Source organism: Mesoplodon densirostris, unplaced genomic scaffold, assembly GCF_025265405.1.
Source record: "Mesoplodon densirostris isolate mMesDen1 unplaced genomic scaffold, mMesDen1 primary haplotype scaffold_35, whole genome shotgun sequence".
NCBI lineage: Eukaryota > Metazoa > Chordata > Mammalia > Artiodactyla > Ziphiidae > Mesoplodon > Mesoplodon densirostris.
The window spans coordinates 2,382,989-2,402,519 of NW_026778195.1; positions in this window are offsets into that span (position 1 = coordinate 2,382,989).

Here is a 19,531-nt window from a genome sequence, read left to right on the forward strand (position 1 = left end):
CCTTAAATATCCCAGGAAATATAAAAATGGTTCAAAACATTGTGGTACTTACGTACGATGGAATATCCCTCAGCCATGAAATCAATGTCATAAGACCAGTAGCAGCAAAGTGAGTGGATTCAGGTACGATGATTCTAAGTGAAATAAGTCACACAGAAAAAGAAACTTATCATAAGATATCACTTATGAAGATCCTGTAAACATGGCTACACGTGAACTGAGTTAGGAAAGAGAACAGAGTCTCACATTTAGAAAACACTCTTATGCCTGCATAAAGGGGAAGGAGAGGTGGGGTGATGCATAAAACCAGAGTTTGATATAAGCACAGGGACCGTTTCAAAAACCAACTTTGGAATTGACAAGACCGACACCTTCCTCAGTGAAATAGACTCAAAACCCCATATTTCCCACAGAGGAATATATCTGACTAGTAAGAATCTTAAAACCTATGTATTGATATGTCTCCATAAGGGAATCAAGTGTGTCTAGAGTGGCATAAACATGGCAGCGAGAATCAGCTCAAACCCACTATAAAAAGGAATTTCAAAAGCAAAACCAAAAAACAGGGAAATTCTTTACAATTCCTTCAGGGTGTCTGAGGAAACCTGGAAAGACCCTATCTACAATGACAGCTGGATGTGGCATAAGCCTGGACACTTGGGACTGAGAGGATTGGTGAGATTGGGTGAGCAAATGCAGACCCTTTCAAGCAATAATGCATGGCCCCCATTCCATGGGTCCCAACTCTCCATGTTCAAGGGAATATTACTACAGCTATAACATGTACAGGAAACCTAGAGAATGGACACACTGTGAATACGAAAGGTTTCTAAAACTCAACGAATAGTCCCTCTCCTGGTGCTCCAGTTTGACTTTCCAACTGCCTTACTATCAATCTCCCAACTTGGAGAGACAGGCCCTTTAACCTCCTGGTTTGCACAGGTTCCCAATTTGGCAGAGGATGGAAGGGACGAGGGAGAACCCATGAGAGAGTAGCTGTTAGGCATTTGGACGGGCACATGTCACTCTAACTTCCCGGCAAGAAGAAGAATTAACCAAAGTCTCAGCCACCCACCGGGAACCAGTATAGGACATGCTCCAAAATTTTGGACTTGCGTTCAGCTCACAAAAAACGAGTTGAGAAATGGAGCTCAGGGGCACAGCAATTCACAAACAGGCAGAGTGATAAAGGACAACTATCGTCCAAAAATCTGTTGAGGGACGTCAACGAGGCGGACTTGAAAGTGAGGCAAAATAGCAGGAAACAGATTTCAAGAGTTACGTTGGAATCGCCTGTAAAGCACAGGAAGAGGGGCACAACTTGGACAATGGTGCACTTGGCCAAAAAGGGCGTATGCGTTTTCTCCTGAATATATTCAGGAGAAAACGCATACGCCCTTTTTGGCCAAGCAAGCAAGCGGGCAATGCAAATCTGCACTACAAAGATGTATCACTCACCACCGGTCAAAAGGGACATCCACAAAATGTGTAAAAACCAGAAAGGCAAGACAGGCCCTGCAGAACAGGGAGCCTTGTTATGCTGATGGGCGGGATGTCAATTGCCAACTGCCTCACTGGAGGAGTGCATTGTGTTCCCTAAAACAAGTAAACAACAGAGCTACAGAGCCAAGGCCACTTCCAGTCTAGGGAATATACCTTGGGAAAACTGAAAATCAATAAGAAAGAGCCACCTCCAAATTTAGGGCTGCACTGGCTACAAGAACATCAACTTGGGTACACCTTAAATATCCCAGGAAATATAAAAATGGTTCAAAACATTGTGGTACTTACGTACGATGGAATATCCCTCAGCCATGAAATCAATGTCATAAAACCAGTAGCAGCAAAGTGAGTGGATTCAGGTACGATGATTCTAAGTGAAATAAGTCACACAGAAAAAGGAACTTATCATAAGATATCACTTATGAAGATCCTGTAAACTTGGCTACACGTGAACTGAGTTAGGAAAGAGAACAGAGTCTCACATTTAGAAAACACTCTTATGCCTGCATAAAGGGGATGGAGAGGTGGGGTGATGCATAAAACCAGAGTTTGATATAAGCACAGGGACCGTTCCAAAAACCAAATTTGGAATAGACAAGACCTACACCTTCCTCAGTGAAAGAGACTCAAAACCCCATATTTCCCGCAGAGGAATATATCTGACTAGTAAGAATCTTAAAACCTATGTATTGATATGTCTCCATAAGGGAATCAAGTGTGTCTAGAGTGGCATAAACATGGCAGCGAGAATCAGCTCAAACCCACTATAAAAAGGAATTTCAAAAGCAAAACCAAAAAACAGGGAAATTCTTTACAATTCCTTCAGGGTGTCTGAGGAAACCTGGAAAGACCCTATCTACAATGACAGCTGGATGTGGCATAAGGCTGGACACTTGGGACTGAGAGGATTGGTGAGATTGGGTGAGCAAATGCAGACCCTTTCAAGCAATAATGCATGGCCCCCATTCCATGGGTCCCAACTCTCCAGGTTCAAGGGAATATTACTACAGCTATAACATGTCCAGGAAACCTAGAGAATGGACAGACTGTGAATACGAAAGGTTTCTAAAACTCAACGAATAGTCCCTCTCCTGGTGCTCCAGTTTGACTTTCCAACTGCCTTACTATCAATCTCCCAACATGGAGAGACAGGCCCTTTAACCTCCTGGTTTGCACAGGTTCCCAATTTGGCAGAGGATGGAAGGGACGAGGGAGAACCCATGAGAGAGTAGCTGTTAGGCATTTGGACGGGCGCATGTCACTCTAATTTCCCGGCAGGAAGAAGAATTAACCAAAGTCTCAGCCACCCACCGGGAACCAGTATAGGACATGATCCAAAACTTTGGACTTGCGTTCAGCTCACAAAAAACGAGTTGAGAAATGGAGCTCAGGGGCACAGCAATTCACAAACTGGCAGAGTGATAAAGGACAACTATCGTCCCAAAATCTGTTGAGGGAAGTCAACGAGGCGGACTTAAAAGCGAGGCAAAATAGCAGGAAACAGATTTCAAGAGGTACCTTGGAATCGCCTGTAAAGCACAGGAAGAGGGGCACAACTTGGACAATGGTGCACTTGGCCAAAAAGGGCGTATGCGTTTTCTCCTGAATATATTCAGGAGAAAACGCTTACGCCCTTTTTGGCCAAGCAAGCAAGCGGGCAATGCAAATCTGCACTACAAAGAAGTATCACTTCCCACCGGTCAAAAGGGACATCCACAAAATGTGTAAAAACCAGAAAGGCAAGACAGGCCCTGGAGAAGTGGGAGCTTTGTTATGCTGATGGGCGGGATGTAAACTGCCAACTGCCTCACTGGAGGAGTGCATTGTGTTCCCTAAAACAAGTAAACAACAGAGCTACAGAGCCAAGGCCACTTCCAGTCTAGGGAATATACCTTGGGAAAACTGAAAATCAATATGAAAGAGCCACCTCCAAATTTAGGGTTGCACTGGCTACAAGAACCTCAACTTGGGTACACCTTAAATATCCCAGGAAATATAAAAATGGTTCAAAACATTGTGGTACTTACGTACGATGGAATATCCCTCAGCCATGAAATCAATGTCATAAGACCAGTAGCAGCAAAGTGAGTGGATTCAGGTACGATGATTCTAAGTGAAATAAGTCACACAGAAAAAGAAACTTATCATAAGATATCACTTATGAAGATCCTGTAAACATGGCTACACGTGAACTGAGTTAGGAAAGAGAACAGAGTCTCACATTTAGAAAACACTCTTATGCCTGCATAAAGGGGAAGGAGAGGTGGGGTGATGCATAAAACCAGAGTTTGATATAAGCACAGGGACCGTTTCAAAAACCAACTTTGGAATTGACAAGACCGACACCTTCCTCAGTGAAAGAGACTCAAAACCCCATATTTCCCACAGAGGAATATATCTGACTAGTAAGAATCTTAAAACCTATGTATTGATATGTCTCCATAAGGGAATCAAGTGTGTCTAGAGTGGCATAAACATGGCAGCGAGAATCAGCTCAAACCCACTATAAAAAGGAATTTCAAAAGCAAAACCAAAAAACAGGGAAATTCTTTACAATTCCTTCAGGGTGTCTGAGGAAACCTGGAAAGACCCTATCTACAATGACAGCTGGATGTGGCATAAGCCTGGACACTTGGGACTGAGAGGATTGGTGAGATTGGGTGAGCAAAGGCAGACCCTTTCAAGCAATAATGCATGGCCCCCATTCCATGGGTCCCAACTCTCCATGTTCAAGGGAATATTACTACAGCTATAACATGTACAGGAAACCTAGAGAATGGACACACTGTGAATACGAAAGGTTTCTAAAACTCAACGAATAGTCCCTCTCCTGGTGCTCCAGTTTGACTTTCCAACTGCCTTACTATCAATCTCCCAACTTGGAGAGACAGGCCCTTTAACCTCCTGGTTTGCACAGGTTCCCAATTTGGCAGAGGATGGAAGGGACGAGGGAGAACCCATGAGAGAGTAGCTGTTAGGCATTTGGACGGGCACATGTCACTCTAATTTCCCGGCAGGAAGAAGAATTAACCAAAGTCTCAGCCACCCACCAGGAACCAGTATAGGACATGCTCCAAAATTTTGGACTTGCGTTCAGCTCACAAAAAACGAGTTGAGAAATGGAGCTCAAGGGCACAGCAATTCACAAACTGGCAGAGTGATAAAGGACAACTATCGTCCAAAAATCTGTTGAGGGACGTCAACGAGGCGGACTTGAAAGTGAGGCAAAATAGCAGGAAACAGATTTCAAGAGGTACGTTGGAATCGCCTGTAAAGCACAGGAAGAGGGGCACAACTTGGACAATGGTGCACTTGGCCAAAAAGGGCGTATGTGTTTTCTCTTGAATATATTCAGGAGAAAACGCATACGCCCTTTTTGGCCAAGCAAGTAAGCGGGCAATGCAAATCTGCACTACAAAGAAGTATCACTTCCCACCGGTCAAAAGGGACATCCACAAAATGTGTAAAAACCAGAAAGGCAAGACAGGGCCTGGAGAACAGGAAGCCTTGTTATGCTGATGGGCGGGATGTCAATTGCCAACTGCCTCACTGGAGGAGTGCATTGTGTTCCCTAAAACAAGTAAACAACAGAGCTACAGAGCCAAGGCCACTTCCAGTCTAGGGAATATACCTTGGGAAAACTGAAAATCAATAAGAAAGAGCCACCTCCAAATTTAGGGCTGCACTGGCTACAAGAACCTCAACTTGGGTACACCTTAAATATCCCAGGAAATATAAAAATGGTTCAAAACATTGTGGTACTTACGTACGATGGAATATCCCTCAGCCATGAAATCAATGTCATAAAACCAGTAGCAGCAAAGTGAGTGGATTCAGGTACGATGATTCTAAGTGAAATAAGTCACACAGAAAAAGGAACTTATCATAAGATATCACTTATGAAGATCCTGTAAACATGGCTACACGTGAACTGAGTTAGGAAAGAGAACAGAGTCTCACATTTAGAAAACACTCTTATGCCTGCATAAAGGGGATGGAGAGGTGGGGTGATGCATAAAACCAGAGTTTGATATAAGCACAGGGACCGTTCCAAAAACCAAATTTGGAATAGACAAGACCTACACCTTCCTCAGTGAAAGAGACTCAAAACCCCATATTTCCCGCAGAGGAATATATCTGACTAGTAAGAATCTTAAAACCTATGTATTGATATGTCTCCATAAGGGAATCAAGTGTGTCTAGAGTGGCATAAACATGGCAGCGAGAATCAGCTCAAACCCACTATAAAAACGAATTTCAAAAGCAAAACCAAAAAACAGGGAAATTCTTTACAATTCCTTCAGGGTGTCTGAGGAAACCTGGAAAGACCCTATCTACAATGACAGCTGGATGTGGCATAAGGCTGGACCCTTGGGACTGAGAGGATTGGTGAGATTGGGTGAGCAAATGCAGACCCTTTCAAGCAATAATGCATGGCCCCCATTCCATGGGTCCTAACTCTCCATGTTCAAGGGAATATTACTACAGCTATAACATGTACAGGAAACCTAGAGAATGGACACACTGTGAATACGAAAGGTTTCTAAAACTCAACGAATAGTCCCTCTCCTGGTGCTCCAGTTTGACTTTCCAACTGCCTTACTATCAATCTCCCAACTTGGAGAGACAGGCCCTTTAACCTCCTGGTTTGCACAGGTTCCCAATTTGGCAGAGGATGGAAGGGACGAGGGAGAACCCATGAGAGAGTAGCTGTTAGGCATTTGGACGGGCACATGTCACTCTAATTTCCCGGCAGGAAGAAGAATTAACCAAAGTCTCAGCCACCCACCGGGAACCAGTATAGGACATGATCCAAAATTTTGGACTTGCGTTCAGCTCACAAAAAACGAGTTGAGAAATGGAGCTCAGGGGCACAGCAATTCACAAACTGGCAGATTGATAAAGGACAACTATCATCCCAAAATCTGTTGAGGGAAGTCAACGAGGCGGACTTAAAAGCGAGGCAAAATAGCAGGAAACAGATTTCAAGAGGTACCTTGGAATCGCCTGTAAAGCACAGGAAGAGGGGCACAACTTGGACAATGGTGCACTTGGCCAAAAAGGGCGTATGCGTTTTCTCCTGAATATATTCAGGAGAAAACGCATACGCCCTTTTTGGCCAAGCAAGCAAGCGGGCAATGCAAATCTGCACTACAAAGAAGTATCACTTCCCACCGGTCAAAAGGGACATCCACAAAATGTGTAAAAACCAGAAAGGCAAGACAGGCCCTGGAGAAGTGGGAGCTTTGTTATGCTGATGGGCGGGATGTAAACTGCCAACTGCCTCACTGGAGGAGTGCATTGTGTTCCCTAAAACAAGTAAACAACAGAGCTACAGAGCCAAGGCCACTTCCAGTCTAGGGAATATACCTTGGGAAAACTGAAAATCAATATGAAAGAGCCACCTCCAAATTTAGGTTTGCACTGGCTACAAGAACCTCAACTTGGGTACACCTTAAATATCCCAGGAAATATAAAAATGGTTCAAAACATTGTGGTACTTACGTACGATGGAATATCCCTCAGCCATGAAATCAATGTCATAAGACCAGTAGCAGCAAAGTGAGTGGATTCAGGTACGATGATTCTAAGTGAAATAAGTCACACAGAAAAAGAAACTTATCATAAGATATCACTTATGAAGATCCTGTAAACATGGCTACACGTGAACTGAGTTAGGAAAGAGAACAGAGTCTCACATTTAGAAAACACTCTTATGCCTGCATAAAGGGGAAGGAGAGGTGGGGTGATGCATAAAACCAGAGTTTGATATAAGCACAGGGACCGTTTCAAAAACCAACTTTGGAATTGACAAGACCGACACCTTCCTCAGTGAAAGAGACTCAAAACCCCATATTTCCCACAGAGGAATATATCTGACTAGTAAGAATCTTAAAACCTATGTATTGATATGTCTCCATAAGGGAATCAAGTGTGTCTAGAGTGGCATAAACATGGCAGCGAGAATCAGCTCAAACCCACTATAAAAAGGAATTTCAAAAGCAAAACCAAAAAACAGGGAAATTCTTTACAATTCCTTCAGGGTGTCTGAGGAAACCTGGAAAGACCCTATCTACAATGACAGCTGGATGTGGCATAAGCCTGGACACTTGGGACTGAGAGGATTGGTGAGATTGGGTGAGCAAATGCAGACCCTTTCAAGCAATAATGCATGGCCCCCATTCCATGGGTCCCAACTCTCCATGTTCAAGGGAATATTACTACAGCTATAACATGTACAGGAAACCTAGAGAATGGACACACTGTGAATACGAAAGGTTTCTAAAACTCAACGAATAGTCCCTCTCCTGGTGCTCCAGTTTGACTTTCCAACTGCCTTACTATCAATCTCCCAACTTGGAGAGACAGGCCCTTTAACCTCCTGGTTTGCACAGGTTCCCAATTTGGCAGAGGATGGAAGGGACGAGGGAGAACCCATGAGAGAGTAGCTGTTAGGCATTTGGACGGGCACATGTCACTCTAACTTCCCGGCAAGAAGAAGAATTAACCAAAGTCTCAGCCACCCACCGGGAACCAGTATAGGACATGCTCCAAAATTTTGGACTTGCGTTCAGCTCACAAAAAACGAGTTGAGAAATGGAGCTCAGGGGCACAGCAATTCACAAACAGGCAGAGTGATAAAGGACAACTATCGTCCAAAAATCTGTTGAGGGACGTCAACGAGGCGGACTTGAAAGTGAGGCAAAATAGCAGGAAACAGATTTCAAGAGTTACGTTGGAATCGCCTGTAAAGCACAGGAAGAGGGGCACAACTTGGACAATGGTGCACTTGGCCAAAAAGGGCGTATGCGTTTTCTCCTGAATATATTCAGGAGAAAACGCATACGCCCTTTTTGGCCAAGCAAGCAAGCGGGCAATGCAAATCTGCACTACAAAGATGTATCACTCACCACCGGTCAAAAGGGACATCCACAAAATGTGTAAAAACCAGAAAGGCAAGACAGGCCCTGGAGAAGTGGGAGCCTTGTTATGCTGATGGGCGGGATGTCAATTGCCAACTGCCTCACTGGAGGAGTGCATTGTGTTCCCTAAAACAAGTAAACAACAGAGCTACAGAGCCAAGGCCACTTCCAGTCTAGGGAATATACCTTGGGAAAACTGAAAATCAATAAGAAAGAGCCACCTCCAAATTTAGGGCTGCACTGGCTACAAGAACCTCAACTTGGGTACACCTTAAATATCCCAGGAAATATAAAAATGGTTCAAAACATTTTGGTACTTACGTACGATGGAATATCCCTCAGCCATGAAATCAATGTCATAAAACCAGTAGCAGCAAAGTGAGTGGATTCAGGTACGATGATTCTAAGTGAAATAAGTCACACAGAAAAAGGAACTTATCATAAGATATCACTTATGAAGATCCTGTAAACATGGATACACGTGAACTGAGTTAGGAAAGAGAACAGAGTCTCACATTTAGAAAACACTCTTATGCCTGCATAAAGGGGATGGAGAGGTGGGGTGATGCATAAAACCAGAGTTTGATATAAGCACAGGGACCGTTCCAAAAACCAAATTTGGAATAGACAAGACCTACACCTTCCTCAGTGAAAGAGACTCAAAACCCCATATTTCCCGCAGAGGAATATATCTGACTAGTAAGAATCTTAAAACCTATGTATTGATATGTCTCCATAAGGGAATCAAGTGTGTCTAGAGTGGCATAAACATGGCAGCGAGAATCAGCTCAAACCCACTATAAAAAGGAATTTCAAAAGCAAAACCAAAAAACAGGGAAATTCTTTACAATTCCTTCAGGGTGTCTGAGGAAACCTGGAAAGACCCTATCTACAATGACAGCTGGATGTGGCATAAGGCTGGACACTTGGGACTGAGAGGATTGGTGAGATTGGGTGAGCAAATGCAGACCCTTTCAAGCAATAATGCATGGCCCCCATTCCATGGGTCCCAACTCTCCAGGTTCAAGGGAATATTACTACAGCTATAACATGTCCAGGAAACCTAGAGAATGGACACACTGTGAATACGAAAGGTTTCTAAAACTCAACGAATAGTCCCTCTCCTGGTGCTCCAGTTTGACTTTCCAACTGCCTTACTATCAATCTCCCAACTTGGAGAGACAGGCCCTTTAACCTCCTGGTTTGCACAGGTTCCCAATTTGGCAGAGGATGGAAGGGACGAGGGAGAACCCATGAGAGAGTAGCTGTTAGGCATTTGGACGGGCACATGTCACTCTAATTTCCCGGCAGGAAGAAGAATTAACCAAAGTCTCAGCCACCCACCGGGAACCAGTATAGGACATGATCCAAAACTTTGGACTTGCGTTCAGCTCACAAAAAACGAGTTGAGAAATGGAGCTCAGGGGCACAGCAATTCACAAACTGGCAGAGTGATAAAGGACAACTATCGTCCCAAAATCTGTTGAGGGAAGTCAACGAGGCGGACTTAAAAGCGAGGCAAAATAGCAGGAAACAGATTTCAAGAGGTACCTTGGAATCGCCTGTAAAGCACAGGAAGAGGGGCACAACTTGGACAATGGTGCACTTGGCCAAAAAGGGCGTATGCGTTTTCTCCTGAATATATTCAGGAGAAAACGCATACGCCCTTTTTGGCCAAGCAAGCAAGCGGGCAATGCAAATCTGCACTACAAAGAAGTATCACTTCCCAACGGTCAAAAGGGACATCCACAAAATGTGTAAAAACCAGAAAGGCAAGACAGGCCCTGGAGAAGTGGGAGCTTTGTTATGCTGATGGGCGGGATGTAAACTGCCAACTGCCTCACTGGAGGAGTGCATTGTGTTCCCTAAAACAAGTAAACAACAGAGCTACAGAGCCAAGGCCACTTCCAGTCTAGGGAATATACCTTGGGAAAACTGAAAATCAATAAGAAAGAGCCACCTCCAAATTTAGGGCTGCACTGGCTACAAGAACCTCAACTTGGGTGCACCTTAAATATCCCAGGAAATATAAAAATGGTTCAAAACATTGTGGTACTTACGTACGATGGAATATCCCTCAGCCATGAAATCAATGTCATAAGACCAGTAGCAGCAAAGTGAGTGGATTCAGGTACGATGATTCTAAGTGAAATAAGTCACACAGAAAAAGGAACTTATCATAAGATATCACTTATGAAGATCCTGTAAACATGGATACACGTGAACTGAGTTAGGAAAGAGAACAGAGTCTCACATTTAGAAAACACTCTTATGCCTGCATAAAGGGGATGGAGAGGTGGGGTGATGCATAAAACCAGAGTTTGATATAAGCACAGGGACCGTTCCAAAAACCAAATTTGGAATAGACAAGACCTACACCTTCCTCAGTGAAAGAGACTCAAAACCCCATATTTCCCGCAGAGGAATATATCTGACTAGTAAGAATCTTAAAACCTATGTATTGATATGTCTCCATAAGGGAATCAAGTGTGTCTAGAGTGGCATAAACATGGCAGCGAGAATCAGCTCAAACCCACTATAAAAAGGAATTTCAAAAGCAAAACCAAAAAACAGGGAAATTCTTTACAATTCCTTCAGGGTGTCTGAGGAAACCTGGAAAGACCCTATCTACAATGACAGCTGGATGTGGCATAAGGCTGGACACTTGGGACTGAGAGGATTGGTGAGATTGGGTGAGCAAATGCAGACCCTTTCAAGCAATAATGCATGGCCCCCATTCCATGGGTCCCAACTCTCCAGGTTCAAGGGAATATTACTACAGCTATAACATGTACAGGAAACCTAGAGAATGGACACACTGTGAATACGAAAGGTTTCTAAAACTCAACGAATAGTCCCTCTCCTGGTGCTCCAGTTTGACTTTCCAACTGCCTTACTATCAATCTCCCAACTTGGAGAGACAGGCCCTTTAACCTCCTGGTTTGCACAGGTTCCCAATTTGGCAGAGGATGGAAGGGACGAGGGAGAACCCATGAGAGAGTAGCTGTTAGGCATTTGGACGGGCACATGTCACTCTAACTTCCCGGCAAGAAGAAGAATTAACCAAAGTCTCAGCCACCCACCGGGAACCAGTATAGCACATGCTCCAAAATTTTGGACTTGCGTTCAGCTCACAAAAAACGAGTTGAGAAATGGAGCTCAGGGGCACAGCAATTCACAAACAGGCAGAGTGATAAAGGACAACTATCGTCCAAAAATCTGTTGAGGGACGTCAACGAGGCGGACTTGAAAGTGAGGCAAAATAGCAGGAAACAGATTTCAAGAGTTACGTTGGAATCGCCTGTAAAGCACAGGAAGAGGGGCACAACTTGGACAATGGTGCACTTGGCCAAAAAGGGCGTATGCGTTTTCTCCTGAATATATTCAGGAGAAAACGCATACGCCCTTTTTGGCCAAGCAAGCAAGCGGGCAATGCAAATCTGCACTACAAAGATGTATCACTCACCACCGGTCAAAAGGGACATCCACAAAATGTGTAAAAACCAGAAAGGCAAGACAGGCCCTGGAGAAGTGGGAGCCTTGTTATGCTGATGGGCGGGATGTCAATTGCCAACTGCCTCACTGGAGGAGTGCATTGTGTTCCCTAAAACAAGTAAACAACAGAGCTACAGAGCCAAGGCCACTTCCAGTCTAGGGAATATACCTTGGGAAAACTGAAAATCAATAAGAAAGAGCCACCTCCAAATTTAGGGCTGCACTGGCTACAAGAACCTCAACTTGGGTACACCTTAAATATCCCAGGAAATATAAAAATGGTTCAAAACATTTTGGTACTTACGTACGATGGAATATCCCTCAGCCATGAAATCAATGTCATAAAACCAGTAGCAGCAAAGTGAGTGGATTCAGGTACGATGATTCTAAGTGAAATAAGTCACACAGAAAAAGGAACTTATCATAAGATATCACTTATGAAGATCCTGTAAACATGGATACACGTGAACTGAGTTAGGAAAGAGAACAGAGTCTCACATTTAGAAAACACTCTTATGCCTGCATAAAGGGGATGGAGAGGTGGGGTGATGCATAAAACCAGAGTTTGATATAAGCACAGGGACCGTTCCAAAAACCAAATTTGGAATAGACAAGACCTACACCTTCCTCAGTGAAAGAGACTCAAAACCCCATATTTCCCGCAGAGGAATATATCTGACTAGTAAGAATCTTAAAACCTATGTATTGATATGTCTCCATAAGGGAATCAAGTGTGTCTAGAGTGGCATAAACATGGCAGCGAGAATCAGCTCAAACCCACTATAAAAAGGAATTTCAAAAGCAAAACCAAAAAACAGGGAAATTCTTTACAATTCCTTCAGGGTGTCTGAGGAAACCTGGAAAGACCCTATCTACAATGACAGCTGGATGTGGCATAAGGCTGGACACTTGGGACTGAGAGGATTGGTGAGATTGGGTGAGCAAATGCAGACCCTTTCAAGCAATAATGCATGGCCCCCATTCCATGGGTCCCAACTCTCCAGGTTCAAGGGAATATTACTACAGCTATAACATGTCCAGGAAACCTAGAGAATGGACACACTGTGAATACGAAAGGTTTCTAAAACTCAACGAATAGTCCCTCTCCTGGTGCTCCAGTTTGACTTTCCAACTGCCTTACTATCAATCTCCCAACTTGGAGAGACAGGCCCTTTAACCTCCTGGTTTGCACAGGTTCCCAATTTGGCAGAGGATGGAAGGGACGAGGGAGAACCCATGAGAGAGTAGCTGTTAGGCATTTGGACGGGCACATGTCACTCTAATTTCCCGGCAGGAAGAAGAATTAACCAAAGTCTCAGCCACCCACCGGGAACCAGTATAGGACATGATCCAAAACTTTGGACTTGCGTTCAGCTCACAAAAAACGGGTTGAGAAATGGAGCTCAGGGGCACAGCAATTCACAAACTGGCAGAGTGATAAAGGACAACTATCGTCCCAAAATCTGTTGAGGGAAGTCAACGAGGCGGACTTAAAAGCGAGGCAAAATAGCAGGAAACAGATTTCAAGAGGTACCTTGGAATCGCCTGTAAAGCACAGGAAGAGGGGCACAACTTGGACAATGGTGCACTTGGCCAAAAAGGGCGTATGCGTTTTCTCCTGAATATATTCAGGAGAAAACGCATACGCCCTTTTTGGCCAAGCAAGCAAGGGGGCAATGCAAATCTGCACTACAAAGAAGTATCACTTCCCAACGGTCAAAAGGGACATCCACAAAATGTGTAAAAACCAGAAAGGCAAGACAGGCCCTGGAGAAGTGGGAGCTTTGTTATGCTGATGGGCGGGATGTAAACTGCCAACTGCCTCACTGGAGGAGTGCATTGTGTTCCCTAAAACAAGTAAACAACAGAGCTACAGAGCCAAGGCCACTTCCAGTCTAGGGAATATACCTTGGGAAAACTGAAAATCAATAAGAAAGAGCCACCTCCAAATTTAGGGCTGCACTGGCTACAAGAACCTCAACTTGGGTGCACCTTAAATATCCCAGGAAATATAAAAATGGTTCAAAACATTGTGGTACTTACGTACGATGGAATATCCCTCAGCCATGAAATCAATGTCATAAGACCAGTAGCAGCAAAGTGAGTGGATTCAGGTACGATGATTCTAAGTGAAATAAGTCACACAGAAAAAGGAACTTATCATAAGATATCACTTATGAAGATCCTGTAAACATGGATACACGTGAACTGAGTTAGGAAAGAGAACAGAGTCTCACATTTAGAAAACACTCTTATGCCTGCATAAAGGGGATGGAGAGGTGGGGTGATGCATAAAACCAGAGTTTGATATAAGCACAGGGACCGTTCCAAAAACCAAATTTGGAATAGACAAGACCTACACCTTCCTCAGTGAAAGAGACTCAAAACCCCTATTTCCCGCAGAGGAATATATCTGACTAGTAAGAATCTTAAAACCTATGTATTGATATGTCTCCATAAGGGAATCAAGTGTGTCTAGAGTGGCATAAACATGGCAGCGAGAATCAGCTCAAACCCACTATAAAAAGGAATTTCAAAAGCAAAACCAAAAAACAGGGAAATTCTTTACAATTCCTTCAGGGTGTCTGAGGAAACCTGGAAAGACCCTATCTACAATGACAGCTGGATGTGGCATAAGGCTGGACACTTGGGACTGAGAGGATTGGTGAGATTGGGTGAGCAAATGCAGACCCTTTCAAGCAATAATGCATGGCCCCCATTCCATGGGTCCCAACTCTCCAGGTTCAAGGGAATATTACTACAGCTATAACATGTCCAGGAAACCTAGAGAATGGACACACTGTGAATACGAAAGGTTTCTAAAACTCAACGAATAGTCCCTCTCCTGGTGCTCCAGTTTGACTTTCCAACTGCCTTACTATCAATCTCCCAACTTGGAGAGACAGGCCCTTTAACCTCCTGGTTTGCACAGGTTCCCAATTTGGCAGAGGATGGAAGGGACGAGGGAGAACCCATGAGAGAGTAGCTGTTAGGCATTTGGACGGGCACATGTCACTCTAATTTCCCGGCAGGAAGAAGAATTAACCAAAGTCTCAGCCACCCACCGGGAACCAGTATAGGACATGATCCAAAACTTTGGACTTGCGTTCAGCTCACAAAAAACGAGTTGAGAAATGGAGCTCAGGGGCACAGCAATTCACAAACTGGCAGAGTGATAAAGGACAACTATCGTCCCAAAATCTGTTGAGGGAAGTCAACGAGGCGGACTTAAAAGCGAGGCAAAATAGCAGGAAACAGATTTCAAGAGGTACCTTGGAATCGCCTGTAAAGCACAGGAAGAGGGGCACAACTTGGACAATGGTGCACTTGGCCAAAAAGGGCGTATGCGTTTTCTCCTGAATATATTCAGGAGAAAACGCATACGCCCTTTTTGGCCAAGCAAGCAAGCGGGCAATGCAAATCTGCACTACAAAGAAGTATCACTTCCCAACGGTCAAAAGGGACATCCACAAAATGTGTAAAAACCAGAAAGGCAAGACAGGCCCTGGAGAAGTGGGAGCTTTGTTATGCTGATGGGCGGGATGTAAACTGCCAACTGCCTCACTGGAGGAGTGCATTGTGTTCCCTAAAACAAGTAAACAACAGAGCTACAGAGCCAAGGCCACTTCCAGTCTAGGGAATATACCTTGGGAAAACTGAAAATCAATATGAAAGAGCCACCTCCAAATTTAGGGTTGCACTGGCTACAAGAACCTCAACTTGGGTACACCTTAAATATCCCAGGAAATATAAAAATGGTTCAAAACATTGTGGTACTTACGTACGATGGAATATCCCTCAGCCATGAAATCAATGTCATAAGACCAGTAGCAGCAAAGTGAGTGGATTCAGGTACGATGATTCTAAGTGAAATAAGTCACACAGAAAAAGGAACTTATCATAAGATATCACTTATGAAGATCCTGTAAACACGGCTACACGTGAACTGAGTTAGGAAAGAGAACAGAGTCTCACATTTAGAAAACACTCTTATGCCTGCATAAAGGGGAAGGAGAGGTGGGGTGATGCATAAAACCAGAGTTTGATATAAGCACAGGGACCGTTTCAAAAACCAACTTTGGAATAGACAAGACCTACACCTTCCTCAGTGAAAGAGACTCAAACCCCCATATTTCCCGCAGAGGAATATATCTGACTAGTAAGAATCTTAAAACCTATGTATTGATATAACTCCATAAGGGAATCAAGTGTGTCTAGAGTGCATAAACATGGCAGCGAGAATCAGCTCAAACCCACTATAAAAAGGAATTTCAAAAGAAAAACCAAAAAACAGGGAAATTCTTTACAATTCCTTCAGGGTGTCTGAGGAAACCTGGAAAGACCCTATCTACAATGACAGCTGGATGTGGCATAAGGCTGGACACTTGGGACTGAGAGGATTGGTGAGATTGGGTGAGCAAATGCAGACCCTTTCAAGCAATAATGCATGGCCCCCATTCCATGGGTCCCAACTCTCCAGGTTCAAGGGAATATTACTACAGCTATAACATGTCCAGGAAACCTAGAGAATGGACACACTGTGAATACGAAAGGTTTCTAAAACTCAACGAATAGTCCCTCTCCTGGTGCTCCAGTTTGACTTTCCAACTGCCTTACTATCAATCTCCCAACTTGGAGAGACAGGCCCTTTAACCTCCTGGTTTGCACAGGTTCCCAATTTGGCAGAGGATGGAAGGGACGAGGGAGAACCCATGAGAGAGTAGCTGTTAGGCATTTGGACGGGCACATGCCACTCTAATTTCCCGGCAGGAAGAAGAATTAACCAAAGTCTCAGCCACCCACCGGGAACCAGTATAGGACATGATCCAAAACTTTGGACTTGCGTTCAGCTCACAAAAAACGAGTTGAGAAATGGAGCTCAGGGGCACAGCAATTCACAAACTGGCAGAGTGATAAAGGACAACTATCGTCCCAAAATCTGTTGAGGGAAGTCAACGAGGCGGACTTAAAAGCGAGGCAAAATAGCAGGAAACAGATTTCAAGAGGTACCTTGGAATCGCCTGTAAAGCACAGGAAGAGGGGCACAACTTGGACAATGGTGCACTTGGCCAAAAAGGGCGTATGCGTTTTCTCCTGAATATATTCAGGAGAAAACGCATACGCCCTTTTTGGCCAAGCAAGCAAGCGGGCAATGCAAATCTGCACTACAAAGAAGTATCACTTCCCACCGGTCAAAAGGGACATCCACAAAATGTGTAAAAACCAGAAAGGCAAGACAGGCCCTGGAGAAGTGGGAGCTTTGTTATGCTGATGGGCGGGATGTAAACTGCCAACTGCCTCACTGGAGGAGTGCATTGTGTTCCCTAAAACAAGTAAACAACAGAGCTACAGAGCCAAGGCCACTTCCAGTCTAGGGAATATACCTTGGGAAAACTGAAAATCAATATGAAAGAGCCACCTCCAAATTTAGGGTTGCACTGGCTACAAGAACGTCAACTTGGGTACACCTTAAATATCCCAGGAAATATAAAAATGGTTCAAAACATTGTGGTACTTACGTACGATGGAATATCCCTCAGCCATGAAATCAATGTCATAAGACCAGTAGCAGCAAAGTGAGTGGATTCAGGTACGATGATTCTAAGTGAAATAAGTCACACAGAAAAAGAAACTTATCATAAGATATCACTTATGAAGATCCTGTAAACACGGCTACACGTGAACTGAGTTAGGAAAGAGAACAGAGTCTCACATTTAGAAAACACTCTTATGCCTGCATAAAGGGGAAGGAGAGGTGGGGTGATGCATAAAACCAGAGTTTGATATAAGCACAGGGACCGTTTCAAAAACCAACTTTGGAATTGACAAGACTGACACCTTCCTCAGTGAAAGAGACTCAAAACCCCATATTTCCCGCAGAGGAATATATCTGACTAGTAAGAATCTTAAAACCTATGTATTGATATGTCTCCATAAGGGAATCAAGTGTGTCTAGAGTGGCATAAACATGGCAGCGAGAATCAGCTCAAACCCACTATAAAAAGGAATTTCAAAAGCAAAACCAAAAAACAGGGAAATTCTTTACAATTCCTTCAGGGTGTCTGAGGAAACCTGGAAAGACCCTATCTACAATGACAGCTGGATGTGGCATAAGGCTGGACCCTTGGGACTGAGAGGATTGGTGAGATTGGGTGAGCAAATGCAGACCCTTTCAAGCAATAATGCATGGCCCCCATTCCATGGGTCCTAACTCTCCATGTTCAAGGGAATATTACTACAGCTATAACATGTACAGGAAACCTAGAGAATGGACACACTGTGAATACGAAAGGTTTCTAAAACTCAACGAATAGTCCCTCTCATGGTGCTCCAGTTTGACTTTCCAACTGCCTTACTATCAATCTCCCAACTTGGAGAGACAGGCCCTTTAACCTCCTGGTTTGCACAGGTTCCCAATTTGGCAGAGGATGGAAGGGACGAGGGAGAACCCATGAGAGAGTAGCTGTTAGGCATTTGGACGGGCACATGTCACTCTAATTTCCCGGCAGGAAGAAGAATTAACCAAAGTCTCAGCCACCCACCGGGAACCAGTATAGGACATGATCCAAAATTTTGGACTTGCGTTCAGCTCACAAAAAACGAGTTGAGAAATGGAGCTCAGGGGCACAGCAATTCACAAACTGGCAGAGTGATAAAGGACAACTATCATCCCAAAATCTGTTGAGGGAAGTCAACGAGGCGGACTTAAAAGCGAGGCAAAATAGCAGGAAACAGATTTCAAGAGGTACCTTGGAATCGCCTGTAAAGCACAGGAAGAGGGGCACAACTTGGACAATGGTGCACTTGGCCAAAAAGGGCGTATGCGTTTTCTCCTGAATATATTCAGGAGAAAACGCATACGCCCTTTTTGGCCAAGCAAGCAAGCGGGCAATGCAAATCTGCACTACAAAGAAGTATCACTTCCCACCGGTCAAAAGGGACATCCACAAAATGTGTAAAAACCAGAAAGGCAAGACAGGCCCTGGAGAAGTGGGAGCTTTGTTATGCTGATGGGCGGGATGTAAACTGCCAACTGCCTCACTGGAGGAGTGCATTGTGTTCCCTAAAACAAGTAAGTAAACAACAGAGCTACAGAGCCAAGGCCACTTCCAGTCTAGGGAATATACCTTGGGAAAACTGAAAATCAATATGAAAGAGCCACCTCCAAATTTAGGTTTGCACTGGCTACAAGAACCTCAACTTGGGTACACCTTAAATATCCCAGGAAATATAAAAATGGTTCAAAACCTTGTGGTACTTACGTACGATGGAATATCCCTCAGCCATGAAATCAATGTCATAAGACCAGTAGCAGCAAAGTGAGTGGATTCAGGTACGATGATTCTAAGTGAAATAAGTCACACAGAAAAAGAAACTTATCATAAGATATCACTTATGAAGATCCTGTAAACATGGCTACACGTGAACTGAGTTAGGAAAGAGAACAGAGTCTCACATTTAGAAAACACTCTTATGCCTGCATAAAGGGGAAGGAGAGGTGGGGTGATGCATAAAACCAGAGTTTGATATAAGCACAGGGACCGTTTCAAAAACCAACTTTGGAATTGACAAGACCGACACCTTCCTCAGTGAAAGAGACTCAAAACCCC